General features: G+C 37.8%; 1 protein-coding gene across 3 annotated transcripts in view; it reads right to left on the reverse strand.

The window, feature by feature from the left end:
• Positions 1-15,679, reverse strand: part of AKAP6 (A-kinase anchoring protein 6) — a 532,388-nt gene that overhangs the window by 261,871 nt on the left and 254,838 nt on the right. The gene's annotated exons all lie outside the window — the stretch shown is intronic.

Raw genomic sequence — 15,679 nt, forward strand, 5'->3', positions numbered from 1 at the left:
CACTGCAGTTGGGGTGAAGCGATACCACGCCGGTGGGTCACTAGGCCCACTCTGGGCGCGGGTGGCGACCCTGCTCTGCCCCTACTCCCATTGGTGTGACGTGTCTACCACGCTGGCAGGCCGCTGGGCCCATTCCGCTGATCAGCCAGTGGTCTGCCTACCTTGCGGGCTCGGGCGGCAGCTCTGCTCAGCCCCCACCGCAGTTGGGGTGAAGTGATACCACGCCGGCGGGTTGCTGGGGCTGTTCTGGATGCGGGCTGCAACTCTGCTCTGCCCCTCTGGCCCCCACAGCACTCAGCAGGATCCGGACCGAGAAGCAGTCTCCGCGGGTTCCTCAGCCCTGGGTCAGAGCAGCTCCGGGAGCCAGAACTCGGCCGCTCTGGGCTCCATGCATGCTCTGATAGGAGCAGGCTCCAAGAAGCAGCCTCCGCGGGCTCCTTAGCCCTGGGCCAGAGCAGTTCCAGGAACCAGAATTCGGCCACCCCGGGCTCCGTGTATGTTCTGATAGGAGCAGGCCCCAAGAAGCAGTTTCCACGGGTTCTTTAGCACTGCACCTGAGTAATTTGTCTGCAAGACGCAGGCGAATGGCAGCCTGAAATTACCTGTTCTATGGTTGAATGAGCTGCGATCAGTTGAAAACAGGGATGATGACGTCAACTCTCCAAGATGGTGGCCGCTGGCTTCCTCTGTGGTCTGACCGGTGGAGAACCGAACTGGACCGCTTCCTTCCCCCATCTCAAACCCAGAATTCAGCACTGTGTACAGTGGTTGCACAGCTGGCAGGAGCCCACAGAATCCGCAGCGCTGTATCTTTGTGTTGCTATCTCTTGCTTCCCAGCGCGTGCCGCAGATTCTAGCCACGGGGCGATTTGCTGAATAAGTGGTGTGACCCTCGGTGCGGACAAATCGCTCACGTTTGAGCCCCTGTAGCTGATCCTCGTGCGATGAAAATCCTTCCACTAGGTTTTGGAGCACCCCAGTTTTGCTAGAAATTCCTAACAAGATAGTTTTTAGCTGTTCTAACTCATCATTCTTCCGAACAGTGACGCGGTACACGGGAGTGATGCACTCCCTTCACCGCCATCTTCCCCCTCTCTCTGAAGTACATTTTCTTAATCTCTCCATACTTATCAGTCAGTAGTTTCAGGGACAGTTCTAAATCTATTAGAGGTCTTTCCCTTTTCCTCACATAATATACTATGACCCTCCCTCTGGTTAAAATTAGCTATGGGAATGATTATTTGTAAGCATGTAATTATAAATGAATATTTCAAATATGTGTAAATACAAATTATATATAAGTATGCATTATTTATAAGGTTATGTGTGACAATATTATAAATAAGAATATTGTTTGTATTTGGCTGAACTTACATTCATAGCATAAATTCCCCTACATAAACTTCCTAAGATGTCATAGCAGTGCACCAACTAAAATTATTAAGCCAATTAGAGAAGAATTATCTCTAGTATAATACAAGAATCATCGGTCAAGGCTGGAGGCTCAGAGTTTAACAAAGAAGAGGGCACAGGAACCTCCAGAGGAGGCCATTACGGGTCCCAAGAAGGGGAAAGGGTGACCTTGACCATTGTGGATAGGGTTATTTAGAAGTCTGAGGGAGTTGACTGAAGGTGAGAGGAAAAACAGGGTGGGGGCATTTTTATCTCAAAATACCCCAATCATCTATATACAGCAGCTGCTAAAACTGGACGCCTCCTTTCCCACAGCAGCAATCACCACCATAAGAGCTAACATTTATCAAATGGTTATTAAATGCCTGGTACTATTCTATGTTCTTTATACATTTTAATACATTTAGTCATCACAACTCTATGTGATAGATAAGGCTTTTTAAACACTGTTTTGCAGAAGATGAAACCAGAACACAGAGAGGTCAAGTCACTTTCTCAAAATAACACAGGTGATAAGCCCAACAGAGGTGGATGAGCTAGGCCTTGGTTTAGACAATATGGTTCCATAGCCCACATTCTTTGCCACCCTGCTTCCCAACCATCCAGCACCAAAGAAGCTTCCTCACCCATTAATATACATTGCTCTAGAATTCTCTTCCTAGGGAATTATTTTTTCTTTTCTGAATATTCCTTTTCTGAATATTCATCTTTTTGGTACCTTGAACAAGTGTCTTTCTTGGAGTCCTTTCCAGACATATTTCCCCAGTATAAAAGTGTGTCAGAGAAAAAAGTAGGTCCTGCATCCCATTAAGATCCTGCTTAATAATTGTCTCTTAAATACGATGGCATGCAGGCAACAGCATGAAACTTGAGATGTAGTGAGGATAAGATAAAATAGCTTTAGTGAAACTTTATTTTGGAATAGTAGTCTTCTCTAAACTATAGAAAATAAAAAACTAAACTATTGTTATTGAACTTGTCATCTTTGTTTTGGGGCTTAAGGAAAAAAAAAAAGAATACTAGATTGCCAATTGTGACATATACTTGCGCCTCTGCCTGCCTGCCCGATCCCCACCCCCACACACATACATTCATAGAATGTAGTTCTAAGTTCTCAGGGGGGAAAAAAAACCAAAAACCAGAATTTCAGAGTACCACCTATAAGTGATACCTTTGCTGTGTGATTTTCTTAAAGTTTTAAAAAGATAAAATACTAATAATTTCCTTTATTCCTAGATAAAGCATGAAGGCCAGTGGTAAAGCCGGTAGCTTCCTAAGAAGGAAAATACGAAGCCTTATCAACCTGAAGAATGTAAGGCATGGGGGCCTGAGTTCACAGGCAGCACTTTTCCTGGATAAAGTTGCTTATTCACCATTCACCATGCAAAAATCCGGACCAGTCATCTTTAGATAGTAAGATCAGCCTCAGACATGGTCTGACATCATGAATGCCCTTGACAGAGAACCCACATTCTTGGAATGTATTTCCCCATGTTGTCTGAATATAGGACAAGCAGCAGTGCTGATGGGTAATTTTATAACATCAAAACGCCAAATCCACCAAGATGAATGTTTCCAATCTGCTTCATTTAACTGAATTTAACTTGCCATAAATTCAGACTAATCCATGTCTAATTCTTACTGGGTTACTCACTTGTTTACTGTCACCATTGGTCCTGATCTTTTGGTATCTTATAAACCCTAACCAGGCCCCAAATTCCTCTAGCATGTCTGGTTCTTGTCATATTACAGTACTAAGAATGCAGCATGAATAGTTTCATACCTCTAGGCTCGTTAATGTCTCAACCTCACATTTGCTTACCATTAAGAATCTTCTAAGGGTAATTCATGCAGAATTCCACGGAACATAAAGCTATCCATGTTGTAGTGATATAGTCCAATGAATATTTTATAGAAAAATCACTGCTTTTGTTAATTATTCCTCATACTCAGTCTCACATAAAAGTTCAGAATTAAGAAGTATTTATTGATCAAGCAATGTGATTCCTTTATTGTTTATTACTTAAAACTGAGGCTTGAAAGACTGTTCCAAGGCTACAATGATACTTAGGGGCAGAATTAAGGTTCTTACTCTAGTTCTTTTCATTATAATTGATGCTAGTTCCCTAGATTCATAGAAAAAGTCATAATGACGATAAAACTAAAATTTATGTAAATTTTAAAGTCTACAATGAGCCTTTGCTCTTTGTAATTTCACATAATTGGTGTAATGACATAACAAACATAAATAAAATTTTAAAAACTATAAGGCTTATCTAGTAAACTTTAAGTGACTTATTCATTTTTTCATAATTAAGCCCCAAATTCCTATCTTCAAGTCCTATACCCTTAGATAAGTTAAAAACTTTGTTCCTCATTGGTAAAATGTAGACATAACATGTCTGCATCAAGGAGGGATTTTTTTGAAAAGTCAATGTGATAGAGTATTAAATAAATAAACTCCTTAGCATTTTGTCTAATGCATTGAAAGTAGAAAATAAGATTTTCTTTTGCCAAGATTTCCTTTTGGTTTTTCATTATATTTCCAATACATCCCACCAGGAATAACAAGTTATGGCCTTAAGCTTAAAGATAAATAATAATTCACCAATTTCCTAAGAATTATTTTATTTTAATTTAAAAACGTAGGACTGAGCTTATCCCTTTTTGAGATTTTCATCACCATAGAACTGTTTGTTATCAAATGCAATTAGGCACTGTTATCACCTTGAAACAATATGTTATTGAGTCATAGCCCTTCTACGCTAAGAACATCACAAAGAATTTGATATTTTCATTGTGATATTTAAAACTGCACACAAAGAAGCAGACTATCTTGCCCATAAATTTCAGGGCAAAAACCAGATGCAGTGATCAGATACAGCCTCACGGTGGAGCTAAATCATCACTGATAAAGCCTTCTAGACCCAGTGAAGGCTTTGTAGAAACAAAACTGACAATGGAATGAAAAGAAGGCTTTGCTGCGTCAACCAAGAAGGCATTGCTTTGGATCCCTGTGGTTCTTTTCAACCAACCTTGAGCAATGACTTGACATACTCAGAAAAATCTATTAGCAATGTTAATTCACAATATTTTTTCCTGGCATTGCAACAAACAAAAGATACACAAAACATTTTTTTAAATTATTCTTAAAAAGAATTTTATAGGCTTGTCTTTAAAAATGTTATGCTGACTTAGAATTCTCAACTTGGATTTGGGCCACAGAATTTGCATGTAAGATAACATTTACCTTTCCCCCAGTTACTGTGTATCTTCATTTCATGTGTCCCTTGGAACATTTCATCTCCCAGCCCCCAAATTTTAACTTGAAATCTCAATTCTTTAGACTTTCTTCCATTCTCTTATTTTAAAACAGGCACAAATTTTTATTAATTTATCTAACACCTCTTTATTCAGTCTGCTTCCAGAAGCACAGTTCAGACCCTTTTACCACACAGTCCGGACTATAGCAATAACCTTCAAAATTAGACTTAAAGGACTAGCTCCCAACCTTGACTGCACAATGCAATTGCCTGAAGAGCACATTTAATTGCCCTGGGGTGGAGCCAGAGGCTGAGACTTTTTTAAAAGCTCTCTGGTGATGATAATAAGCAGCCACAGTTGAGAACCACTGCTTAGAGGTGCATCCAGCCAGCATACCATGACCAGATTAACCTTCTTAAACTATCAACTCTTTAAACTAAAACTTTTATGTAGCTTCCTATTAAAGGTTGCAAATTAGTGACTTAAAGGTCAAATGTACTCTATAGGTGTGTTTTGTTAGGCCTGTTTAAAATTGTTCAGACTCAACATTTAAAAATTGGGAGATGTCACATAAAACCCAGATTTTCTAGTTCTTTTTAAAAAGCTGCAAGATCTTGCCAAATAGGCCCACAATCCTGTGCAACTTTCATCTGAAGCTGAGCAGTGGCTGCCCTTTAGGCATGTCAAACATCATCCAATTGATTCGGTCCATTGCTTCCCTTTTACCTCTGGTTATATAATTTTTATCATCTGCCTGGCCTTTTAGAGTCCTTTTAGTTTGTAATCCTGGTCTAGAAGATAAACTTCTAACTCAATGACACATTCACTCACTCATTCACTTATATACTCACTCAGGAATTCATGAGATAATTATTTTGTGGCTTTGCTATGCAAATACTTGGAATTCAAAGACCCTATTTTGGCCCAATTCTTTCTAGCTTTATATTCCCCTTCCTTTTAACAAACTTTATTCTAATCAGAAGTTAGTTTAAGAGACATTCTCCTCCCAATATTCATAACCTAGTGGTTCATTCTAAAACTCCTTTGCAGTTAGGTGATGACATATGACAATGCCTGGCCAATAGGATGTCAGTAAAAATGAAGTTGTATGAAACTTCCATGTTATAACTGCAGAGAAGAAGTTGGCTCCCCTCTATTCCTCCTTCTCATGAGCTGGAATGCAGAATGGTATAGTGAGCATCAGGGAAAAGAAACCTGGATCTCTAGTTGTCATCTGTCTTCTCTGGACTGTCTGTCTCTTGTTAAGTGAGAAAGAGACTTCTATCTTTACTGCACTTTGGGTTTTTGTGGTGTTTTTTTTTTTTTTAATTTTTAATAGAAGCTTAGTTTGCTCTCTAAAACACAGAATCTCTTTTACTACTTCCTGAACATACCTTGTTTATTTTTGCCCTCAACCTTAGTCTGTGTCAAAGCTTATATCACTCATATTCCTTCTCCTCATCTCTGCTATATAAATTCTACTCATTATTCAAGGCCCAGCTCAAGTACTCCCTCTTCAATGAGGCTTGCTCTAGCTACACTTGTTTTCCTTCCTCTGTTCTATCTCATATGACTTTCCCTTGGCATTTATCAAACATTATCTTATGTAAGAACATAGAAACTTGAATTATGTTGCCATATCTACAAGCTCCAAGCCCAGAATCTAAAACAAAATTTCTGGTTATGCACAGTTGAAATAAAAAGAGTATTTAGAGTCCTACAGTATTCTACTTTTGCTGAATGATCATCCACATTGTCAATTCACGTTCAATCTAGGATCCTTCAGGAATCTCGAATCTTCTGATTATAATTACAAAGTTGAGTCTGGTCAATATTTTATGAATGTAGCTTTTTACCTGATATTTAATCTGGATTCCAGTTTTCTATCTTTTATCTAATCAACTCCTTGACTTTCTGGATCCTTATTTCTAAGTTTGAATGGTGTTAGAGAGCCAACTCCTATTGTTCTCATATTGAGAATCTGAAAGTATCTAGGACAACATTAGAGGGATAAGGAAGAAGATATTCTCAGGGGAAATTTGTGAAAGAAATTGAAAGCTAAGTCCAGAAGAAGAATAAAGAAAAAAGAATGGGAGAGAAGATGTGAAGATTCAAAATGCTTCCAATCCAATAGGGTGCTCATAAGAGATCATTATCTACACCTAAGAGAACTGCCACTCCACTCACATAAGAAAAACTAGTATGTAGTTGGTATAAGGGAAATATCAAGCAAATGAGAATTGAATCTATTGCAAAACTTACCAGTAAATTTCTCTGTGAGTGAATAAAGATAAAATTGTGTTTCAAATAGGACTTATTCAAATCTCCAGGCAAGTAAATAATGTCCATACAGGACTTTTAAAAATGAGCAACCCTCAGTATTTTTTTTTAGGAGATAAAGTCCAGAAGATGACTTAGCTCTAACCTTGAAGCTGTGCCCTATCCCATAAGAAAGCCCAGGGTGAGTCCTCAAAAACAGAAGAAGTAACCATAACCACACTGAGATATAATAAAAGAGAACACAAAAGCTCCAGACTATAAAACTATTAGGAGAAAAATTTCATGCTGTTAGATTTAGCAGTGATTTCTTGGATATGGAAACAAAAGCAAAAATAAACAAATAAGACTACATTTAATCTAAAATATTTTATGTATCAAAGGACACAATCAATAGAGCAAAAGGAAACTTACAGAATGGAAGAAAATATCTGCAAATCATGCACATGTGTGCACATATATACATATTATGATTTTTATTAAAATTATAAAAATTTTATGATTTTATGTTCTCCTATTTCTTTATTATTCTTCTGGACTGAATTTTCAGTTTCTTTCACATACACACATATGTATGATTTGCACATCATATATATATGAACAAAGTGTTAACATTTAAACTCTATAATGAACTCCTATAACTCAATAACAAAAAAATCAAACAACTCTATTAAAAAATGGGCAAAAGACGAGAATAAAATGATATGCAAATTTCTCCAAAAGATGATATACAAATTGCCAACAAGTATATTAAAAGATGCTCAAATCAGAGAAATACAAATCAAAATCACAATTAAATATCATGTCATATCCATTAGAATGGCTAATATAAACAAAAATACCAAGCTGGGAGTGAAGGCACATGCCTATAGTGCTAGCTATTCAGGAGGCTGAGACAGGAAGTTTCCTTGAGTCCAAGAGTTTGAGGACAGCCTGGGCAACATAGGGAGACTCTGTCTCAAAAAACAAAATAAGACCAAACAAAAATTAAAAACATAAAGTAACAAATAGTTAAAGTATGTGAAGAAATCCTTGTGGGCCTTTTTTTTTTTTTTTTTTTTTTTTTTGGTACTGGGTATTGAACCCAGGGGCACTTAACCACTGAGCCAAATCCCCACCCCTTTTGTATTTTATTTAGATACAGGGTCTCACTAAGTTGCTTAGGACCCCACTAGGTTGCTGAGGCTGGCTTTGAACTTGCCATCCTCCTGCCCCAGCCTCCCAAGTCACTGTGATTATAAGCAGGCACCACCATGCTCAGTCCCTGTGTACTCTCTTAATGGAATTGTAAAATGGTGCAACCATGATGTAAAACAGATGTTTCTCAAAAAATTAACAGTAGATTATCATATGACCCAGCAATTCTATTTCTGGGTACATACTCCAAAGAAATGAAAGGAGGATCTCAAGGAGATACGTGCGTATAAATGTTTGTTGCAGCCTGTTTTCACAGTGATAGACAAGAGATAAAAGCACCCCAAATATCTATCAACATATAAATGGATAAAAATTAAAATGTGGTATACACATACAAAGAAATATTATTCAGCCTTAAAAAGAAGGAAACCCTGTTATATATCATACCCAATAGGGATGAAACTTGAGGACATCATGCTAAGTGAAACAAACCAGTCACAAAAAGACAAATACTGTCTTGATTCCACTTCAAGACACTTAGAGCAATCAAAATCATACAGACAAAAGTAGAATGATTAATACTAGGGACAAAATAGAAAGGGTTTTGTTTAAGGGAACAGAATTTCGGATTTGCAGCATGAAAAAGTTCTGAGGATCTATTTTATAACAATATGAATATACTTAACACTACAGAAATTTATGCTTAAAATTGTTACGATGGTAAATTTTATGCTATGTGGGCTTTATTTTTACCACAATAAAGAAGAAAAAAGGAAGGAAAGGAAAGAAAACAAAACTCAGGACAGCATATTTTTATTATGACTTCCACCTTCATTTTAATGTCATTATAAAATCAAAATGAAGATAGAAAGACAGCTTAGGTTCTGCCTGGACCCATTTTACGATAGGGAAAGAAATGTAAAAATCAGTGCCAAGTGAAATCTCATACAAAACCTCCTCTTCATTGATGTTACACTGGGTCCACCAGTTTCCAGCTTTATCTCTAGGCAGGAGCAATGGTGGCAACCTTGGTGCCACTACTACAAAATCAGAAAAAGACTTGATTACACAGTCCAGTTACAAAGAGTAAGCATTCAGCTGAGTACTGGCTGCACTGAATCCAAAATAATTTGTGTGCAATGACATCCCCAGCTGGCAGCAAAGATGTTTTCAGAATTGGGTTGTAGATGTTTCTAGGACAAAATGCAACAACAGCTGAGTCACTGGGCGATAGCTTGAGATGCCATAAGCTGGATGTGAAGATATTTACATCTCTGTGGAGAAATGAGTTCAGCTATGCCATGCACCTAGCAATGATACCAATGATTTCAATCTAATAGAGTCCTATTTCCAGGACAAGTTTTGAGAATTTAGTGTGAGCAGGAAGACCACGATGGAAGAAGTAGATCTTGCACTATATCCCAAAGGACAGACCTGAAATGCTTCACTGAGGTATACTTCCTGGCACTGCACTCTGCCAGCCCTCCTGGGAATCATATAGCTATTAACCTAGCATCAATAATTTCCTACTTTGTCCAAGTGGCTACTTATCAGGCAGTTGATTTCTATTCGTGTCATGAAGAAGAATCCACACTGTTCCTTTACTCAATCTAGAGGTGGTCTATGGGTTTTATAAATAAATTTTATCTGCATATATGATTATTGTCTAAATTCCCTGGCATTTGAATTTATCTGTAGGAGAAAACCAAGTCACTTTTGGCATCTCAGTTGGAATCCCAGCCCTCACACTTAGCAGCTGTGTGGCAAGTAATTTGCATTCAAACCTCAGATTCTTCATCTATGAAATAGGGTCAATAACAGATCTTCCATAGGGTTGTTGTCTAAATTAATTAAAATAATCTACTCAGAATCTGTACATAAAAGATGCTGACCAGAAATTATTTCCTCTTCTTCTGCTTTAATCAAGAGCAGGGGTCAGTGGTTATTCTTTAGTCTTTGCAGGCCACACAGTTCCTGTCACAACTACTCAAATCTGTCATCACAGGGCAAAAGCATGCATTGATGATGAGCACAACTGTGTTCCAATAAAACATTATTTTAGAAAGCAGGCAGTATGCTAGATCTGGCCCACAGTCTATAGTTTGCTAACCCCTATTACTGATAACATCTATGTCTAGATATCACACTAAGTTCATTTTTCACCGTTCTGTTAGATTTCATCTGTTCCAGATATGTCCTGCTCTCCTTTCTCCTCATTGCTTTTGTTCTATTCCTTAACTGTATCAGGACAGATGAGTCTAGTTCAATGGCTTGCCTCTTCTTTTTTCACTTTTATGTATTGAGAAACTCCCATTGGTACTAAAACCCAAGATGCTCAATTAACTTATCCACACCACAGGTTCTGAGTAAATCAGCCACCATTGAACAAAATCCCCTCAATCCTCACACAGAAATCAGAAAATGGACCTTTCCTTGGAAACTGACAGTTTACAGAGGAGCTTTCATTTGTGGGGAAGGAAAGGCTGCAACTTATTTCCTGGTTTTAAAATTTTTGATTCACAAATATGTTTACATTTGCTTGTATGTGTATAAACTTCTTAAAGGACATAAGAATAAAAACAGCAATTAATACCTATGGCGGGGTCAGAACTCAAGAAGGAGGATAGGGATGAGAAATAGATTTACTGGATATCTTTTAATGTCTATGTTTTTAAATTACGTGAATACATTATCGGTTCAAATTTTTAATTTCCTAATGAATAAAGAATACATACTTAAAATAAATATTTCAAATTAATGAAACCAACCGATGAAAGACACAAACATGAGAGATAGGAGGTGATAGGAAACTGTTAGGTACCTAAGACACTAGTCACCAACCCCAGCTATTATCCTAGGGAATTCTACCACAGTCCCCAAATGTCCCACTTTGTTAGTGGGATTTTATGTACCTTCTGCCTTTTGCTCTGATGACTCAGAGAAGACAGGGTGGAACATTTAGGGAGTGGCAAGAGGAAAATATGTACCACTCTCCTTTTGATAGAGTAGAACCAGAAGAAGGATATATTCAGTATTTTTTTTTATGTCGGGCTATAATCCTTCCCATGTGTTCCATACGCTCTCCTTTCTAGTCTCAGTGTGTACCCACCTATACACTCCAGCCATTTTGAACTTTTTTGCTACTTCTTAGTTTAACTTCTACCCTCACTCTCCATTAAGTTAATTTTTCTTTAAGGTCCTCATGGACACTTTCAAACAAATCTAAAGGCTATTGTATTTTTCTCCCTTAGTCCTTATTCTTTTTGATCTCCCTTTTGAAAGGAACAATGCTGATGTCCACCTTATTGAATATCTCTTTCTCCTATTTACTTAAACACTGGAGGATCTACTGTATCCTTTCCTGATCCTCACAAATGAGCTTCTTCCTTATCTTGCCTCATCAGTGGGCTACAACTTGAATCTCTGTCTTTTTCTTTTTCTCTATTTATCCTCATTCTTTTACATAATTCACCTATTCTCAAATATTTAACTAGTAGGGAGAATAAAGTAGATGGGGGCCCAAGGCATGGCTCTGTGCTTCGTTAGCTGTGCTACTTAAGAAAAGCAATTTCATTTATCTTAACTCAGTTTCCTCCACTCCAAGATGGATTTTTTTCATTCATTCAACAGTCTCCACTGACTGCTTACTATATGCCAGACACTACATGAAATTCACTAGCAAAATAAACTGTTAATATCCCTGCCATTATGGAGCTCCCATTCTAATAGGGGGACATGAAACAAATGCAATAAAAATACCACATAAGAAATGACATAAAAGAAAAAAAATGTGATAAGAGATTTAAAAAGCGGGGTTATATACCTTTTTTAAATAATAGGTGCTGGGAGTGTGGCTCTGTGGTAGAGTGTTAGTGTCACATGTGAGGCCCTGACTTCAATCCCCAGTCCCCAGAATCACAAAAGAAAGGCAGTCAGGCAGGTAGGAGGGGTGGGGAAGGGGAAGAGAAGTAGGGAGGGGAGAGGATGGGAGAAGGAAGTTGCGGTGGGGGAGGTCAGATGGTCAGGTTTCTCTGAGAAAGTAATTTCTGATCAAAGACTCAGAAGAGATGGAGGAATCAGAAATTAGGGCATCTAATGAAAGACTATAGTCAGGGGAAACTGATATCTCTACACTAGGTACCACCACAACTATACCATAAAGAAGCATGCCCAGAATTTTCTAGGAACAACAGAAGCCAGTGGAAATGGAGTGAAATGGGGAAAAGCAGTTGGAAATAAGGTCAAAGAGGAAATTAGGAGACCACTCCGTGTAGGACCTCTAAGTGCACTGGTAGAAGTTGCTGCATTTTAAGCGGAGAATGACATCATCCGATTTATATCCATGTTGGGATTAGACTGAAGGAGGAATAGAATAGAAGCAAAGAGACCAGCTAGGAGGTTTCCACAGTAATCTAGGCAAGAGGAGAGACTGACTACTAGGACCAGAGTAGGAAAACCAGAAGGAGAGAGAAGTGGTCAATTTAGGATTTTTTTAAAACCTTGGGGACTGAATTAAAGCAAGATATAATCCATGATTTTATAAATCATGTCCACCTTATTAAATATCTCTTTCTCCTATTTTATAGTTATGTCAAAATGTATTCTATTGTCAGTATAACTAAAAAGATCCAATAAAAATAAAATAAAATAAAAACCTACTTTTTCAGGATTATTAAAAGAATCCTACGATAGAATTATCATAGGCAATTCTATTATAGGACTGAGATGTTAAGTAATATTGTCTCTTAAATTCTGCAAGAAGAATAAGTTCTCGGGGCTGGGGATGTGGCTCAAGCGGTAGCGGCGCTCGCCTGGCATGCGTGCTGCCCGGGTTCGATCCTCAGCACCACATACAAACAAAGATGTTGTGTCCGCCGAAAACTAAAAAATAAATATTAAAAAAAGATTAAGTTCTCTAGGTCACTATTGGGAAGAGACCAAAGCTAGCGTGTGATATTCAAGTTCAGTTGGCTAGGGGTTGGCAGCTACCGTCACTACTTCAGCAATGAGTGAGCGAAGGGAGGTTGAGCTGAGGAAGGAACTTAATCTTATTGCCTTCCTTTACCTCATATCCCAACCAGTATAGTATTTATGATTACCTACAGACACTTCTTCTTAAAGGCTTTACCATATACTCACCTTATATACACAGTTTTTAAAAAGTATCTATCCCATCCCTTCCTTAAACTAGCTACCAATCTAAATATTTCCATTTATCAGTCCCCAGATGCTGAAAACTTAGCTTTCATTTTTGTAGAACTATAGATTCAGAGCATGCTACCATTGGAAGTTGATAGCACAGCCATCACTTGGTTAAAACATCTCTTTTTATAAAAGAAGAAACAAAGCTCAGAAAGAAGTATGACTATCTGGGGCCACCCCAGGCTTTAATGACTAGACAAGGCCTGGAACCAGTTTTCTAGATCCTGTTTACTTCCTTGACAATGCCTCCTTATTCAGTCTATATCACATCAGTCCCTGCGTTTTTCCACCTCAGGCTGATATCTCCACACCACAAGAGCTACCAGGCACCACCATTATTGCCAATTAAACCTTCCAGAAAAATCATTGGAGGTCATGGCCTACACTGCTTTAGTATGCTGGCTTTGGCTTCAAATACTAACTTTGCACCTAATAGTTGTGAGGACTTGAGCAAGTTTCCTAACATATGCTGCCTTAGTTTCTTCATATGAAAAATTCCTATATTCTACAACTTAAATAGAATGAGACATGTAAATATCCAGTACAAGCAAACACAAAATAAGGGATCAAAAAGCACTATTTGTTATGGCTTGTATTACCACTCTCATTCCCTTTCAGAGAAGTTGTTGATGCCTGGTAAACAAATTCTAACTGCCTTAGTGCAACCTTCAGGGTCTTGCTACAACCAGGTCTATTCCAGGTATGGAAACTTTTGTTGTTCTCTAATCACAGACCTTCCAATTGGGACAGCTGTCTTTGCACTCCCACATCCATTCTCATTCCCATTCTGATTTCTGCATTTTAGCTTATGCTGTTCCTCCCTGACATGCTTAATTTCCTTTTTCTTATCTGTCTAAATCTTGAATATCCTTCAAAGCCCCATACAAGGTGTAGCGCTGTATAAGAATACTCCAGGAAAATTCTAGCTCCACTGACATTACTTCTCTTCCATACTACATTGTTTACACTTAGTACATATTAACCACTTCTTTATGGAGAGGCATGACAGCATTTAGTCAATGGTGTGGGATCTACAGAAGACTTCCTCAGTCTCCTCATCCATAAAATGGGGTTAATATTAGAATTGTTGTGATGAGTAGATACATAAATATATGATTTGTATTAATTAGTATTATGTTATGATTATTGTATATTTATGTTAATTCTTCCCTCTTTTAAGAACCTGCTTTTACTCCCAGTTATTCTGTCCATACGTATGACTCTTTACCCAGGCTCTAGCATAACACTGGTCTCAGAATAGTGTTCAACAATGAATGAATGTGAAAAACTGGGAATAGCAGCCACAAATCAACCATTGGGTTTTACTAATCTTCTCTATCAAATATAGATGGCTCCTAAACACTGTTATCCTATAATTTTATAATTGACTGGTGAAGGAGAAACTCTAACCTCTTTCAGGGAGGCAACCTGATGCAATAGAAGAAAACTGGACGGAGACTCAGAAGACATGGTTTATGTCTCAGTTTCCAAGCAAAAGGTTCAGTGTGTCTGTCTGGCTATCTATCTGTCCAACTATTTCAGCTTAGGGAAAACAACTTGCGCTTACTATTTTCATCAATATAAAGGGAGAATACTCTGGCATTACCTGCCTGCTTCACATAACAGCTGAGAAGGTCAAGTAAAAAACTCTTCTGGAAGAGCTTTATACACAGTAAAATGCTATACAAATGATATAAGGCATACTTATTTATGTCACTGAACAAGAAACCATAAGAACGATCAAATTGAATGAATTTATTTCCAGTAAAATTCTGGAGAAAGGGCTATTGCCACAATAATCAGAGTGAATCTTTCTGGCTCAGCTGTCTCTTAAAAAAATCAACTCAAAACTTGAATCATGGAGCTCAGCCTTGAGAATTTTGATAAGCCTATCCTCAAAGATTTTATCACATCTAACAATTCATTCAAAAAGTACAGATTTACCCAAAATATCAGTTCCCCAGATGGCAGGGTCATAAAACCAAAGGTCTCACCAAGGATGGAGAATAAAGAAAAACAAAGATTCCTGATAAATTACAACTGTGTGGTCTATTTCAACAGAAAATTACTAGAGATGGGGAAGCTATTCTGGGGTCAGAACAAATTTATCAAAAAGCACTTAAGATAACTGGAATATTCTATTCATATATTCCTGAGATACTTATATATATATATATATATATATATATATATATATATATATATATATATAGCTATTGTTTTATTTTATTTTGTTATATCCAGGGAGTCTATCATTCATCAGGAACCCTGTTAAGTTTGAGCAATATCAATAGAGAATTCTATACCAGGCAGGGACTCATCAAGCCAACACATTGACAAGGGCAGTTCCAAGTGATATAAATGTCACAATGTAGTGATCATTGTG

The sequence above is a fragment of the Spermophilus citellus genome (assembly GCF_964194105.1).
Source record: "Spermophilus citellus genome assembly, chromosome: 4".
NCBI classification, from domain to species: domain Eukaryota; kingdom Metazoa; phylum Chordata; class Mammalia; order Rodentia; family Sciuridae; genus Spermophilus; species Spermophilus citellus.